This window comes from Mauremys mutica, chromosome 2 (genome assembly GCF_020497125.1).
Source record: "Mauremys mutica isolate MM-2020 ecotype Southern chromosome 2, ASM2049712v1, whole genome shotgun sequence".
Classification (NCBI taxonomy): domain Eukaryota; kingdom Metazoa; phylum Chordata; order Testudines; family Geoemydidae; genus Mauremys; species Mauremys mutica.
This window is the reverse complement of record NC_059073.1, coordinates 227,996,974-228,011,557: the sequence shown is the minus strand read 5'-3', so window position 1 is coordinate 228,011,557 and position 14,584 is coordinate 227,996,974. Positions and strand designations below refer to the sequence as shown.

General features: G+C 41.6%; 1 protein-coding gene across 12 annotated transcripts in view; it reads right to left on the bottom strand.

Annotated features, from left to right (window-relative positions):
- Positions 1–14,584, bottom strand: part of TBC1D5 (TBC1 domain family member 5) — a 503,676-nt gene that overhangs the window by 324,755 nt on the left and 164,337 nt on the right. The gene's annotated exons all lie outside the window — the stretch shown is intronic.

Sequence of the window (14,584 nt, the reverse complement as noted above, 5' to 3'; positions counted from 1 at the left end):
TTCAGATGCAGCTGATCCCTTTTCTATCTCAGCCACACAATGTAGTTTGGTGGATCTTTAAAATAGTGGGCAAAATAAATTAGGACTGAACTACCATCAAGAAGTGAAAGTGTGTAATAGTGAAGTGACAGTGATGAGAAGTGACGTGACAATGTGCACCAGTGAAAGCTGGTTTTGATTAGACAGAATTGTGAGACTTGAAAATTGCATTTCCAGCACATGCAGTACAATTGGTACGATTTTCAAAACACATTTTAGCAATGCTCCAAGGAAAGGTAGGCTGAAATTCAGCTGCATGGTGAAAAATGGTAAAGTATGTGCAGTGGAGGAGGCATGGAACCTCAAGAACCCTTGCCTCAATGTGCATCACACATGCTATATAGTGAATGATGCAAGGGTTGCTATGTCTTTTCCTCATTTCAGTGCTTGTTTTTTTTAATGAGGGGGAGAGATTTTTCCTTTTTCAGATGTTGTAAGGGATGTGGGATAGGAAGTCCTGGGGATGTATACCCAAGTATTCACCTCTTATGGATTTTTTTCTCCTCTAAACTAGAAAGTCTATTAAGAGACAGGTCAGATTGCAACAGTAAAGCAAAGTCAGGAAGTGACAAAGTTAAACTCGGATGCACACTCTCAAAGCCTCTTCTTTTGCATATACATTACCAGGGCTGGCTCCAGACCCTAGCGCGCCAAGCGCGCGCTTGGGGCGGCGTGCCGCGGGAGGGCAGCAGGCGGCTGCGGTGGACCTCCCGCAGGCATGCCTGCAGAGGGTCCGCTGGTCCCGCGGCTCCGGTGGACCTCCTGCAGGCGTCCCTGTGGAGGGTCCGTTGGTCCCGCGGCTTCGGTGGAGCATCCGCAGGTGTGCCTGCGGGAGGTCCACCAGAGCCGCGGGACCAGCGGACCCTCCGCAGGCACGTCTGCAGGAGGTCCACCGGAGCCGCGGGACCGGCGACCGCCAGAGCGCCCCCCTGTGCCGCTCTGCTTGGGGTGGCGCAATTCCTAGAGCCGCCCCTGTACATTACAATACAGTCTAATTGAAGTGATCATATACTATTTCTGACTTTTTCAAATAATACAACACGCAACTTTTCTACAGCCTTAGAGACACAGCACATCTTTGGTGCCACAATTACTAGACAAACAGGATTAATTAAGGATACATGTATACTGCATACTCCTTGGGGCGGCATGTGGAATATATATGCCATGTAAACCCTTAGCATGATATAAATAGCAGAATAGATAGTAAGGCACTGCTTAGGGAAGTAGAGTAAAAATACACCTGAACCTGCGGGTATATATATACCCAGGTACATACCCTACAGGGCTCTCTACTTGCTAACCCAGTGCCTCCCCATCTACATTGCTATTTTTAGCAGTATCGCATCCTGCTGCTGGAGTCTTTCCCTGCTGCAGGGAAAGGTAAAGGCTCTGGCAGTTCCCTGATTCAGGAGTCTTTCCTTACAGCAGGGAAAGATTCTGGCAGCTCTCTGCAGCTGAGGAAGGCTCCAGCAGCAGAGAGGTAGTCAGGAAAGGCTCCTGCTGTCTCCCCCGCCAGCATAAGCAATGACTCCATACATAAAAAACAGTTACTTACAGTAACTGGACAATAGTGCTGCCTTGACAAGAGGCCAGGAGCAGGATGGTACAGGGTTTCTAACCTCCATACTTGGTACCAGGGAAGGGTTGGAAGTACCCACGCCACCCCATGCGTGGGCACCAACTCCCTGGGTCTATGGCTCCAAGGCATGAGTGCCATCCCTCTATGGGTACTACTAGGTGAATTTCTCTGGCTCTGATGTGCTGGGCATGCACGGAACTAAGTGTAATATACATCTGCATCTATTGGAAGCAGCAGCAAGCTTAACCTTGACATTTCCTAACTTGTGAATGTTTATCTGATACAATCATACCATTCTCTTAACTACATTTATTTAGTGGAATTTTAAAATTTTTAGAAACATTTCTTTTAAACTTTTGTCTCTATGCTATTTTCTGTCAAAAGATTTGGGAGCTTAATGTTCAATATTCATTTACTTGCATACCAAAAGTATTTTAGTTGACTTATTAAATAGGCTGCATGCAGAGATGAAAGTATGGTCCGTTACGCCGACAGTACTGGCAGAGGATAGTTTCCCCAGGCCAACAATTTAAAGGACCCGGGGCTCCCGACAGTGGCCAGAGCCCCAGACCCTTTAAAGTGCTACCCAAGCCCTGGGGCTCCCGCTGCAGCTACCGCTATCATGGAGCTCCTGCGGTGATTTAAAGGGCCCGGGGCTCCCAGCCACCGCTACTGCAGCCACAGCCCCAGGCCCTTTAAATCTGGATTTAAAGGGCCCAGGCATTTAAAGGCCCTGACTCTTCCGATTGAGGCCCCTCCCACCCGCGCTCAGGACTCCGGCACACTGGTAAGTTCTTTACGTGACTTTCACCCCAGCTGCATGTGATATGGGAATGACCTGCCAAAAAGCTAAGTTCTTTTAAACATATTAAGAACAGAAGAGGAAAAAAACATACACATTTCATTTGTTTGCTTCACAATACAGGGCTTTTTTCTTCTATCCATTCCTTAGTGAAAGAGAGGCATTTTTTTCTGGCCTTACTCTATGAAAAATGCACGCTATTTATGTTTTGAGTGCTACCAAATGACTCTTTTCTATGTACAATTATAAAAATTCAAGAAGGCCCCCAACAAACCAAAAATTTTAGAAGAAACACTACAGCTGTGACATTCTAAATATCCCTGTATTGGTTTTACTGAGACTGCACATGAACAACAGTATATAAGAACTAAAATTTTTGACTCCTTTGCTAGAAAACAGAACTTGAGTCAAAAAGGCTTTCTAAATGTCAACCTTGAACATTATAAAATTACACAGAATGAGGAGGAAACAGGACTTATAATGCATATAAATACGAAAGTATTAGGCTGCATTTAATTACCAGTTCAAACAACCTGATCTAACCTTTGACAAGTAAAATAAATGTTCTGAATAATTTAACCAAAGCAAACATTTGCTGTTAATGCTGGCTAATTACAGTAAGAGTTGTGCAGGGGGGGAGGGAGGGGAGAAATGGTAATTTATACACTTGTACTGCAGTTGCCACATATATTTCTTGAACTCCCTGATTATTTTTTTTTCAAGTGAGGTCTCTATAACTTGGAGAAAGAGCAAATCATGTATGTTTATGATAGGAAGCATCATATTAGGACACCCAAACTTGATATACAAACAATAGGACCAAATAGGGAAAATATGCATTATTAGTTTCAGAAATGTGTTAGGTTTAGGAATGTGTATCTTTTCTAGTGATTAAATCAATAGTTCCCAGTCCTCTCTACTCTCTTTTATTGACAAGTAAAGAAAGCAATGACGGTTAAACCTTTCATGAGTGACTGCGCAAAACCTCATCAAGGTTTGTTCTTGGATAGAAAAGGCCGCATTGGCTAGGCCCAATGTTATTTGATGTAGCAATTCAGTAATAGTCAATATTTAAAAAATTGTTTGGAAAACTAATTCTAAATCAATGAGTTAACCAACCTGAATAGTCCAGTAATATTTTAATTTAAGCTATAGCCTCCCAAAAAATCAATTACAGTGGAAAGAATTCCAATATTTGCTCTGCTATTGGCTCTTTAAATCCAGCTACAATAATATGTTTTGGGGGTTGATCACTTTTTAATTGCTAAACTTAAAATATATGCAAAGAGTTAAGATGCTTATCTTAAGTCAATTTATTTCATGTCAGATCATCAATAGCTGAAAAACTAAAATCTTCTGAAAAATTAATTTTTTCTCCTTTAAGAGGCAGCATCTTACTCTCATACTCAAAATATCCTAACTGAGCACTATTCAAACAGGTTAACAGTTTGCACTTCTGATGGACTAATAGTGTCAACTACTTGGATGGTGAAAAGCTGGCAGCAGGAAAAAACGGTTACCTACCTTCTGTAACTGTTGTTCTTCAAGATGTGTTGCTCATGTCCATTCCATTCTAGGGTGTGTGTGCACACGTGCATAGTCGCCAGAGACTTTTGCCTTAGCGGTATCCAGGGTCGGATGTAGCACACCCTTGAGTGCTTCACTCATGTGTCGGTATATCAGATGCCACCGACCCTATGCCCTCTCAGTTCCTTCTTGCTGTCAACAACGACAGAGGAGCAGGAGAGCAGGTTATGGAACGGACATGAGCAACACATCTCGAAGAACAGTTACAGAAGGTAGGTAACATTTTTTCTTCGAGTGCTTGCGCATGTCAATTCCATTCTAGGTTACTCTCAAGCAGTATCCTCAGACGTGGGCTCGGAGTTCACAGTCTAGCGGCTTGCAGTACTGCTCTACCGAAAAGAACTCTTCTCCCTCAAACGGGAGGTCCTAAAGGGTAGCCTGCATCTCCTGGGACAGCCCGGAGGACTGTAACCAGGACCTCCGCCTCACGACCACTGCAGACAACCACCCTGGCCACCGAGTCCGTAGTATCCCAGGCCATCTGGAGAGCGCCTCTCACCACCACTTTGGAGTCTCACAAGTTGAAGTTGTACCTGCCTAGTGGGGCCTGATGGTTAAACCCTGAAATTGCAGGCTGGCTGTTGAATAAGTTTTCCTGCCAAACAAGTCCAGTCACTTGTCACCTTCATTTTTGGGTGTGCCACTGGCCTGGCCTTTTCATTGACGGCAGACACTACCATGGACCCTGCTGGAGGGTCAGTGTACAGATATTCAAATCCCTTTGCCGGGACATATTATTTCTTTTCCACTTTCTTGGAGGTAGGTGGAATGGAAGAGGGGATCTGCCACACAGACTTGGCAAGTTTCAGGACCCCTGGGTGGACAGGCAGTGCGACCTGGGCAGGTGTGGAGGAGGGTGTGATGTTCACTAGCTCCTTGACCTCTAATTTCAGGTTAGAAGCCACCCTTTTGAGCAGGACCTGATGCTCTTTCAAGTCTTCGGGAGTGGGGTAGGGGGACTGCTCACTTGCGAGGGTCCCGCCGCTGCCTCATCCAGAGACAACAAAGCTGACTGTATCACAGGGGGACAAATGGCTTCACCTTGTGGGCTGGAGGATGGCACCTTGGATGTCTGGGCCTGCTGCAACGCTCCCTCGTCAGACTTGGCACCGTGCTCCGATGCCGGTGCCGGCTGGTCCAAAGGCAGTTCGTCTGACGCGGCCTGAGAGAAACAGTGGGAGTACGGGACCAGCACGATAGGTATACCACACGGGCTCCAATACAGTCACTGCTGCCACACCGCTGCCACCAGAGCTGTGCCGGTCTCACAGGCCGTTGGCGATTCGCCTCACCTAGGTGAGGGGCTAAACCCTGCCTCCAACTTGGACCACTGCCCTTCCAGCAACCAGGGCGGAGACATAGATGCTTGAGTCTGTCAGCTGACCCTTCTCAGCAACTGGTAAGGAAAGAGAAAGGAACAGTGCCTGGCTGAAGAGCAGTACCAGGGAGTCAGAGACCGGTGCCGCAACCAGGAACGATCCCGCACTGAGGAGGATCGACGCTGGGGGGGACTGCCTAGGCGATAGGGATATGCGCTGCAGTCATCTCTGGCAGTACCGCGGGAACAGGGATTGGCATCGTGACTCGGGTGTCCCATGCCTCGTAGATGGCGACCTTGGTTAGGGACCTAGGTCTTCTAACCAGAGACCAAGATTGTGGTGCCAGGGTCCAAGGCCATGGTGATGGGGATCAACACCTTCAGTCCGGAGACTGAGGATGCTCTGCTGCTTTAGAGGGAGGTCCCATAACCAGCTTGCCCTTAGAGGTCTAGACCTTAACCAAGTTCATCACCTGGCCTGGCCTGGCATCTGTGGTGTCAGCCTGCCTACTTCGTCCTTGGCCACTGGGGCCACCTCGGACACAGCTGGCCTTACAAGGGTACGGGATCCCCTGATGCTCCCAGAAGTCGGAGGCAGACCCCTGGCTAGGCTAGGGGGTCCGACCACAATGGTACCCCTGTGTAGCTCTGGGGTGGGCACGTGGCCTAACACGAGTCCTTTGCCCGAAGCCCCCTTGTTTTGTGGTGCCAACAGACCGTTGGGCTTCAGCCGCTTCTTGGGCACTGGCAGTGCACTGCATGCCGACTCCAAAGTATTAGGTGTGGAGTCCGATCAGGAGGGCTCTGAGACAGGACAAAGCTGCACATATAAAATGATGGGGTCTAAATTAGTTGTTACCACTCAAAGAGATCTTGGAGTCATTGTGGATAGCTCTCTGAAAAAAAGCCACTCAATGTGCAGCAGCAGTCCAAAAAATCAAAAGAATGTTGGGAATCATTAAGACAAGGATCGATAATAAGACAGAAAATATATTGCCTCTATATAAATTCATGGTACCCCACATCTTGAATACTTCGTGCAGATATGGTCGCCCCATCTCAAAAAAGATATATTGGAATTGGAAAAGGTTTGGGAAAGGGCAACAAAAATGATCAGAGGTATGGAACGGCTTCCGTATGAGGAGAGATTAATAAGACTGGGACTTTTCAGCTTGGAAAAGAGACAACTATGGGGGGATATGATTGAGGTCTATAAAAACATGACTGATGTGGAGAAAGTGAATAAGGAAGTGTTATTTACTCCTTCTCATGACACAAGAACTAGAGGTCACCAAATGAAATTAATAGGCAGCAGGTTGAAAACAAACAAAAGGAAGTATTTTTTTTCCACACATCACAGTCAACCTGTGGAACTCCTTGCCAGAGGATGTTGTGAAGGTGCAGACTATAACGGGGTCAAAAAAGAACTAGATAAGTTCATGGAGGATAGGTCCATCAATGGCTATTAGCCAGGATGGGCAAGGATGGTGTCCCTAGCCTCCGTTTGCCAGAAGTGGGAATGGGTGACAGGGGATGGATCACTTAATGATTACCTGTTCTGTTCATTCCCTCTGGGTCACCTGGCATTGGCCACTGTTGGAAGACAGGATACTGGGCTAGATGGACCTTTGGTCTGACCCAGTATGGCCATTCTTATGTTCTCAAGTGGATATCCCATTCCTTTTGAGTTCGAGGGTGAAAGCTTTTGCAGATCATTCACTTGTCTTTTCTGTGCAATTCCCCCAGACACTTCAAACAGCTATCATGGGGGGTCACTAATGTGCATTGGCCGGGTACACAATAAACATGGCTTAAAGCTTGGGGAATGGGGCATTCCCGTTATGCAGCAAAGTCCCAGCCTGGACTCTAACTACTAAAACTATTATCTAACACTTAATTTAATGGTCAAACTAAGTCCCTAACAACTACCTACAATGGGTCTGAAAGAATCGCTTACACTCTTGCAATGGAAGACAAGGCATTCTGACCAACTGTCATGGGTGGTAAGAAGGAACTGAGAGGACATAAGGTGAGCATTGCCAGATATACTGACGCATGAGCGTGGCAGTCAAGGGGGTGCAGTAGCCGACCCTACAGATACTGCTATGGCAAAAGTCTCTGACAATTGTGCACATGGGCACACGCACACCCTAGAATGGAATCGACATGAACAAGCACTCAAAGAAGAACAGGTGTCTCCATCGGCATGCACAATTGCTATGATTCTGTAAATTCAGAAGACCATGGAAGTGTCTAAGGACAAATAAGTTATGGTAAATGAGAAACTATAAATCCCAAATCTTGAATATATATTAATATAAGAAGTCTTTATGTAATCTATAAAACACAAAGTGAAAAGCATTAAAAATATTAAAACTGACTATATATGCTCCTCTTTTCCCAAAAGGGATTTCTGGCCAGAAGTTTCCAAGACAAAACATATTATTTTTAAGTTACTTTTTATATTTTCATAAATGTTTAAACTTTACATCGGTCTCACTGAACAGAAAATTTTTATATGTTTATGAAGACATAAGGCCTCTTAAAATGAAAAAGCATTAATTAAAATATTTCTTATATAAAGGAAAATGTGCAAATTTTTAAAAGAAAAAATGTATAACATACAAAAATTTTACTGTAAACTAAGTGATAATCAGGAAGGGAGAGAAATAGGAGACAAAATGAAGGGGATTTTTTGTGTTACAGCGTGAATTGAATATTGGAAAATTAAGTTTCAAGGTCATTACTATTCTTGCTCCAAAGCTTGGTATGAAGGTTTTAAGCAAACAAAGTTGTAAAAAAATTGATACAATCCATGCCTGGTACTCTGGAGAAATATAGGTACAAGATTGATTTTACACTGGGTGCACTGCTGCATGCCAGACAGACAGGCAGAATGCACTGTTTTTTTCTTAAGTTAAGGCAATCACCAAAGTAAACATCTGCAGTGTAGTTGGATAGGATAGACGGATATCTGAAAATTGTTAAGTGTAATGAATCAACACTTACCAGTTCTTATACGACTATCACTGTGGTATCTGAAAGCCAAACTAGAACAACCTCTTTAGGTCATTACACCTGTGATACATGAACGGGGATGGGGTAGCTCCCTTTGATGGACATTTGGCCAGCCAGTTAGCTGTAAAATCCCTCTTGGTCTGTTCTCTGCTTACTTTACAGGTAAAGTGTTAACAAGCCCAAGGGTAAAAGAAAAGGAGTGGGCACCTGACCAAAACAGCCAATGGGAAAGTAGAACTTTTTAAAATTGGGGAAAAAAAACTTTCCCTTTGTCTGTTGTTCTCTGGGCTGCAGGGGGACGGAGCAGCAAAGCTGTGACCAGCTTTAAGCCAGGTATGATTATAAATTATCATAGGAGTATCAAACCTACTTATCTGGAGCCTCAGATATGTAAGTAAAATTAGGAAATGTCTAAAGAGACAAGATTAGGGTTTATTTATTTTTTATTGGCTTGTGGACTCCTCTGTGCTAACCCCAGATGCTTTTGTTTGCTTGTAACCTTTAAGCTGAACCCCCAAGAAAGCTATTTTGGGTGCTTGATTTTTAGAATTGCTCTTTTAAAATTTAGCAAAAGCCTAAGTTCCAGATGTATTTTCTTTCCTTTTGTTTTTAATAAAATTTACCTTTTTTAAGAACAGGATTGGATTTCTGGTGTCCTAAGAAGTTTGTGCATATGCTGTTTGATTAGCTGGTAGCAACAGCCAATTTTCTTTGTTTTCTTCCTCAGCTCTTCCCCGGAGGGGGTGTGTGAAAGGGCTTGAGGGTACCTCACAGGGAGGAATTCCCACGTGCTCCTTCCTGAGTCCAAGGGGTTTTTTTGCATTTGGGTGCTGGCAGTGTTTACCAAGCCAAGGTCAGAGAAAAGCTGTAACCTTGGGAGCTTAATAGAAGCTTGGAGTGGCAAGCATTAATTTGTAGAATCCTTGCAGGCCCCCACCTTCTGCACTCAGAGTGACAGAGTGGGGATTCAGCCTTGACAACACCACACACATTTCACTTCTTAAAATGTTGTCAAGTTCATCATGTTAAACTCACCACCAAAAAAAAAAAACACCTTTGGCTCTTTCCTAACAGTTCTGATGAGCCCTTTCTGCATTTTTTTCGTCAAGATAATTATGTTTTTGACAAACAGTAAAATAAGCAAACCTCAGTAGGCCTTGGGCAAAAGCTGCTTCTGAGTGGGGAGGTGGGCACTTTATAACATTTTTATTTGTAATCAACCCCTCATCTGTGTCAGATGGACGTATTGTGGTTACTGTTAATTTTCCAAAATACAGCATACATTAAAGAGTCCTAAGCAAAAAATCAATGTCTGAACTTGAAATAATTAAGACAGGAGAACAATTTTATTAAGGAAGCATGTGTTAAATGTCCCCAATGGCCAGCTTAAAGAGGAGAAAGCAGAACATTAATATTTTAAAAATTAAAGCAAAAAGAAATATTTTACTCGTATACTGACTGACCCTAAAACTTAAAAGTGCTTAGGATACTGGTGCACTGATATCAGTGCCTAACATACTGATCAATAGTGTTTCATTGTTTCCTTATACTCCCCCATCTCTGTGTGTATGTGCGCACATATATTTATTTATATTTTCGTCTCTTGCCTTCTACTTGGATTGTAAGTACTTTGGGGCAGGGATCATGTTTTTTTCCCTGTGTTTATATAGCACCTAGCAACTGAGGTTCTGGTCCATGACTGGGGCTCCTAGGCACTATAATAATACAAATAAATAATAATAATTGGTCATACTATTGTGAATAATCAATACATACTGCTAAAGTTGAGGGACTTTGGACAGTTCCCTTAGGATGTCATCTTCCATATCAGGCTGATAGGGGTGTGTACTGTACTAACACACACAAATATAATTATATATATCTAGATCTAGCTCTCTCATACACACACCCACTAGGGCTGTCAATTGCAGTTAACTCACACAATTAACTCAAAAAAATTAATCATGATTAACTGCAGTTTTAATCGCACTGCTAAGCTTTAGAATGCCAATGGAAATTTATTAAATATTTTGGATGTTTTTCTACATTTTCATATATATTGTATTCTGTGTTGTATTTGAAATCAAAGTGTATTTTTATTACAAATATTTGCACTGTAAAAATGATAAAAATAGTATTTCATTTCACCTTATTCTAGTACTATAATGCAATCTCTTTATCATGAAAGTGCAACTTACAAATGTAATTTTTTTTGTTACATAACTGCACTCAAAAACAAAACAATGTAAAGCTTCAGAGCTTACAAGTCTACTCAGTCCTACTTCTCATTCAGCCAGTCGCTAAGACTAACATGTTTGTTTACATTTACAGGAGATAATGCAGCCCTCTTCTTATTTAGGTCACCAGAAAGTGAGAACAGGCACTTTTGTAGCTGGCATTGCAAAGTATTACGTGCCAGATATGCTAAACATTCGTATGCTCCTTCATGCTTCAGCCACCATTCCAGAGGACATGCTTTCATGCTGATGACGCTTGTTAAAAAAATAATGCATTAATTAAATTTGTGACTGAACTCCTCGGGGGAGAGTAGTACATCCCCTACTCTGTTTTACTTGCATTCTGCCATATATTTCATGTTATAGTAGTTTCCAAAGATGATTCAGCACATGTTCATTTGAAGAACACTTTCCAGCAGATTTGACAAAATGCAAAGAAGGGACCAATATGAGATTTCTAAAGATAGCTACAGCACTCGACCCAAGGTTTAAGAATCTGAAATGCCTTCCAAAATCTGAGAGGGACAAGGTGTGGAGCATGCTTTCAGAAGTCTTTAAAGAGAAACACTCCAATGCGGAAACTACAGAACCTGAACCACCAAAAAAGAAAATCAACCTTTTTCTGGTGGAATCTAAATCAGATAATGAAAATGAACATGCGGCAGTTCGCATTGCTTTGGATTGTCATTGAGCAGAACCCATCATCAGCATGGATGCATGTCCCCTGGAATCGTAGTTGAAGCATGAAGGGACATGTGAATCTTTAGCACATTTGGCATGTAAATATCTTGTGATGCTGGCTACAACAGTGCCATGAGAACACCTGTTCTCACTTTCAGGTGACATTGTAAACAAGAAGTGGGCAGCATTATCTCCTGCAAACGTAAACAAACTTGTTTGTCTGAACAATTGGCTGAACAAGAAGTAGGACTGAGTGGACTCGCAGGGTCTAAAATTTTACATTGTTTTATTTTTGAATGCAGTTTTTTGTACGTAATTCTATTTGTAGGTTCAAATTTCATGATCCAGATTGCATTACAGTACTTGTATTAGGTGAATTGAAAAATACTATTTCTTTTGATTTTTTTACATTGGAAATACCTGTAATCAAAAATAAATATAAAGTGAGCACTGTACACTTTGTATTCTGTGTTATTGAAAATAATATATTTGAAAATGTAGAAAACATCCAAAATATTTAAATGTTATTCTATTATTGTTTAACAGTGCAATTAATCGTGATTCATTTTTTTAATCACTTGACAGCCGTAATATACACACACACATATGTATTGTGTTGTGTATCGTGTAATAACCATCTATATTAAAATGTATCACTGAATACCACGGGAACAATTTATAGTTATTCCCTGTGCCTGTGGTACATAATAGGCAAGTATTCTGTGATCTGTAATACTTTGGTCTAGTTTCAGCTGTTGGGTTTAGCATGCAGGTGCTGGGTGGTGAAAAATGCAGGTCAGACTAGATGCTCTTGCAGTCCCTCTGGCCTTAAACTCTAAAACTGTGCAACAGTTGGCAGCAAAATCATAATCAACAATGACTAATGGATAAAATGGACTAAAAAGAATGACCACATGGGTATTATTGTACATGAACTTCCCCACCCAACACTTCAGCCCCCACCATTCAGTTACTAGGAATAACAATTCATTTAGGCTGTCCTAGAAGTTTCATGTATATTTTAGGTTCAACCGTACTTGTAGAGACTTCCTGAAGAGAAATCACTTTCTCTGTATGATGGTTTTGTGATGAGGATTTCTGTTCACAAGGAATCTAAATTGATAATACTGTATTAATTTTATATATTACTTTAGACTCAAACGAGAAGTGAAACACCAGCATCAGCAGGGTTCAGTGATCAGCCACTGTTTTTCTCTTCATAATTTACTTGTTAGTTTAATAATTACAACAATGCCTAGATAATCTGTAGCTTCAGTGTCTTGGAATGAGAGGAAAAGTTAATAGCACAATTGAGAGAAGATTTTTATTTAAAGAGATGCCCAAATAAATTGCAATGAGAATATTTGAAACCAATATCTAAACTGAACTAGAACACAGACACTGGTTTAAAGCAAAATTAATTTATATCACCCAAATCCGGAAAAGCATAATTTCAAGCCTTGATCTTATTAGGATACTTAATGTAATCTCATTAGGGTGCGTGCTTCTATATATCAAAGTGGTTTACACATTCTAAATATATTTTAAAGAGCTCCAATAAAGATTGGTACTGAAGAGTTTAACAATGTCAAAACCGACTTTTGCAGGGCCAGAATGATAGATCATTAATTAAAAAGATAGCAGTGGCAATGCAGTCCAGTGTGGAGGAGGGTGCGCTGTCTCATAGGGGGACCGATTTTCAAGTAACAGATCCATATAGTTTCCAGAACCCTAAGAAATTACAACTTCATTTCCTAGGCTAGTTGAAATTAGGCATGGGGAACCTAATTTTCAATAGTGCTCAGCACCCATATATCCAGATAAAGTAAGTGTGGACTATGGATGCCTAGCACTTTTGAAGGTCAGACCTAGTACCATGTACAGGGGATATGCTGCCAGAAACATCACTCATAATATGCATGCATGCCAATCCATAGAGAATCATATATGCTCAGTGAGAGCAAGCAAATGGATAGGAAAGACCTACGAGGGAAAAATAAAGGGAAAACTGGGCATCAGAATAAAAGGCAGGTTTTGTCTGCACTTTGATCCCCACTGACAAACAAAAAGAAACAGAGAAAAGTCAAACTATTAAGAAACTGACAAAGCTAATGCTGATTTTTAAAATACTTTTAATGGCTACAGCAGACCTTAAGAAAGATAGCTATTTTGATCTTATTGGAAACAGCTTCAATACTCCAACATTAATGTATGCACATATATATTAATGAAGTAGACATGTTAATCCCCCAATGTCTATATCTGTGAGGCATCTAAGCTCTTATTTCCTTCACCATCAGTCTTGTGTAAGTAACATACTGTGGCAACATATGAATAGTTCATAGCTCCAGGAATAAATGAATGAATGAACAGTGACCTAAACCCTGAGCAGCAATTAAGTTTCTTTACTGATCAGCTATCGCATACCTCACACCAAACAAGTGTGTTTTTTGACATGCACACTTGCCTGCTAGTAAGTTAAATAAGGGAACTATTTCTGTCAAGAATGTTTGTGATTTTTTTCCCTCACAAGCCTTGTTTCTTGTTAGGAGTATTGGGTTTTATTCTGATGGAGCTGTTCATGACAAGCCAAAGAAATGGAGGAGGTGGTGATAGGGGTTTAAGTAAAGAATACTCTGCAAAAGCACAATGGGACTGCAGTTGTTTCCCGTGAGTTGGTGAGCTTCAGTTTGACCTTTCTGAAAACTGCAACGAAAAGCTAATGTTGAGTACAGATATTTGATCTTAGTATGCAAGTAAACACCTCTTGCAAACATTGGTACGCTAGAAGAGTTCAACAGCAAACAGGTGATTGTCAACATGATCATCTGGTTTTTCATGTTTGGGAATGGGGAAGGAGGAACTAGGGTTGACTATTATTGCTCCTCTTTACAGTTTGCATTTGTTTCCTCTCACACACACACACACACACACGCACGCGCACACGCACACAATACTCATACATATTCCAAGATTCATTTATTCTGGTTCACATCAATACAATGAAATTCTAACTGCAGAATCTTTATTAGTTATGTCGAAGTCAAAAAACAGCAGCTGGACTTTCAGAGTTCAGGTTGAATGTTCACCATTTGCATATAGAAAACATATTTTACTTGTAACCAGAACCCACTATCTCTGGATGTCTTTGAGAAGCCTACGTGAAATTCCAGAAAGCCATCTCCAGACTCGACTCACTTGTCACATGGTAAAAGATTAAATCTATTTTCCCTGGACCCCTAAAATATATTATCCCATATTCTCACCATTCCTTATTTAAAGCATGATAAGATTGAACTCTGAAAAAAAACAAGTTCAAG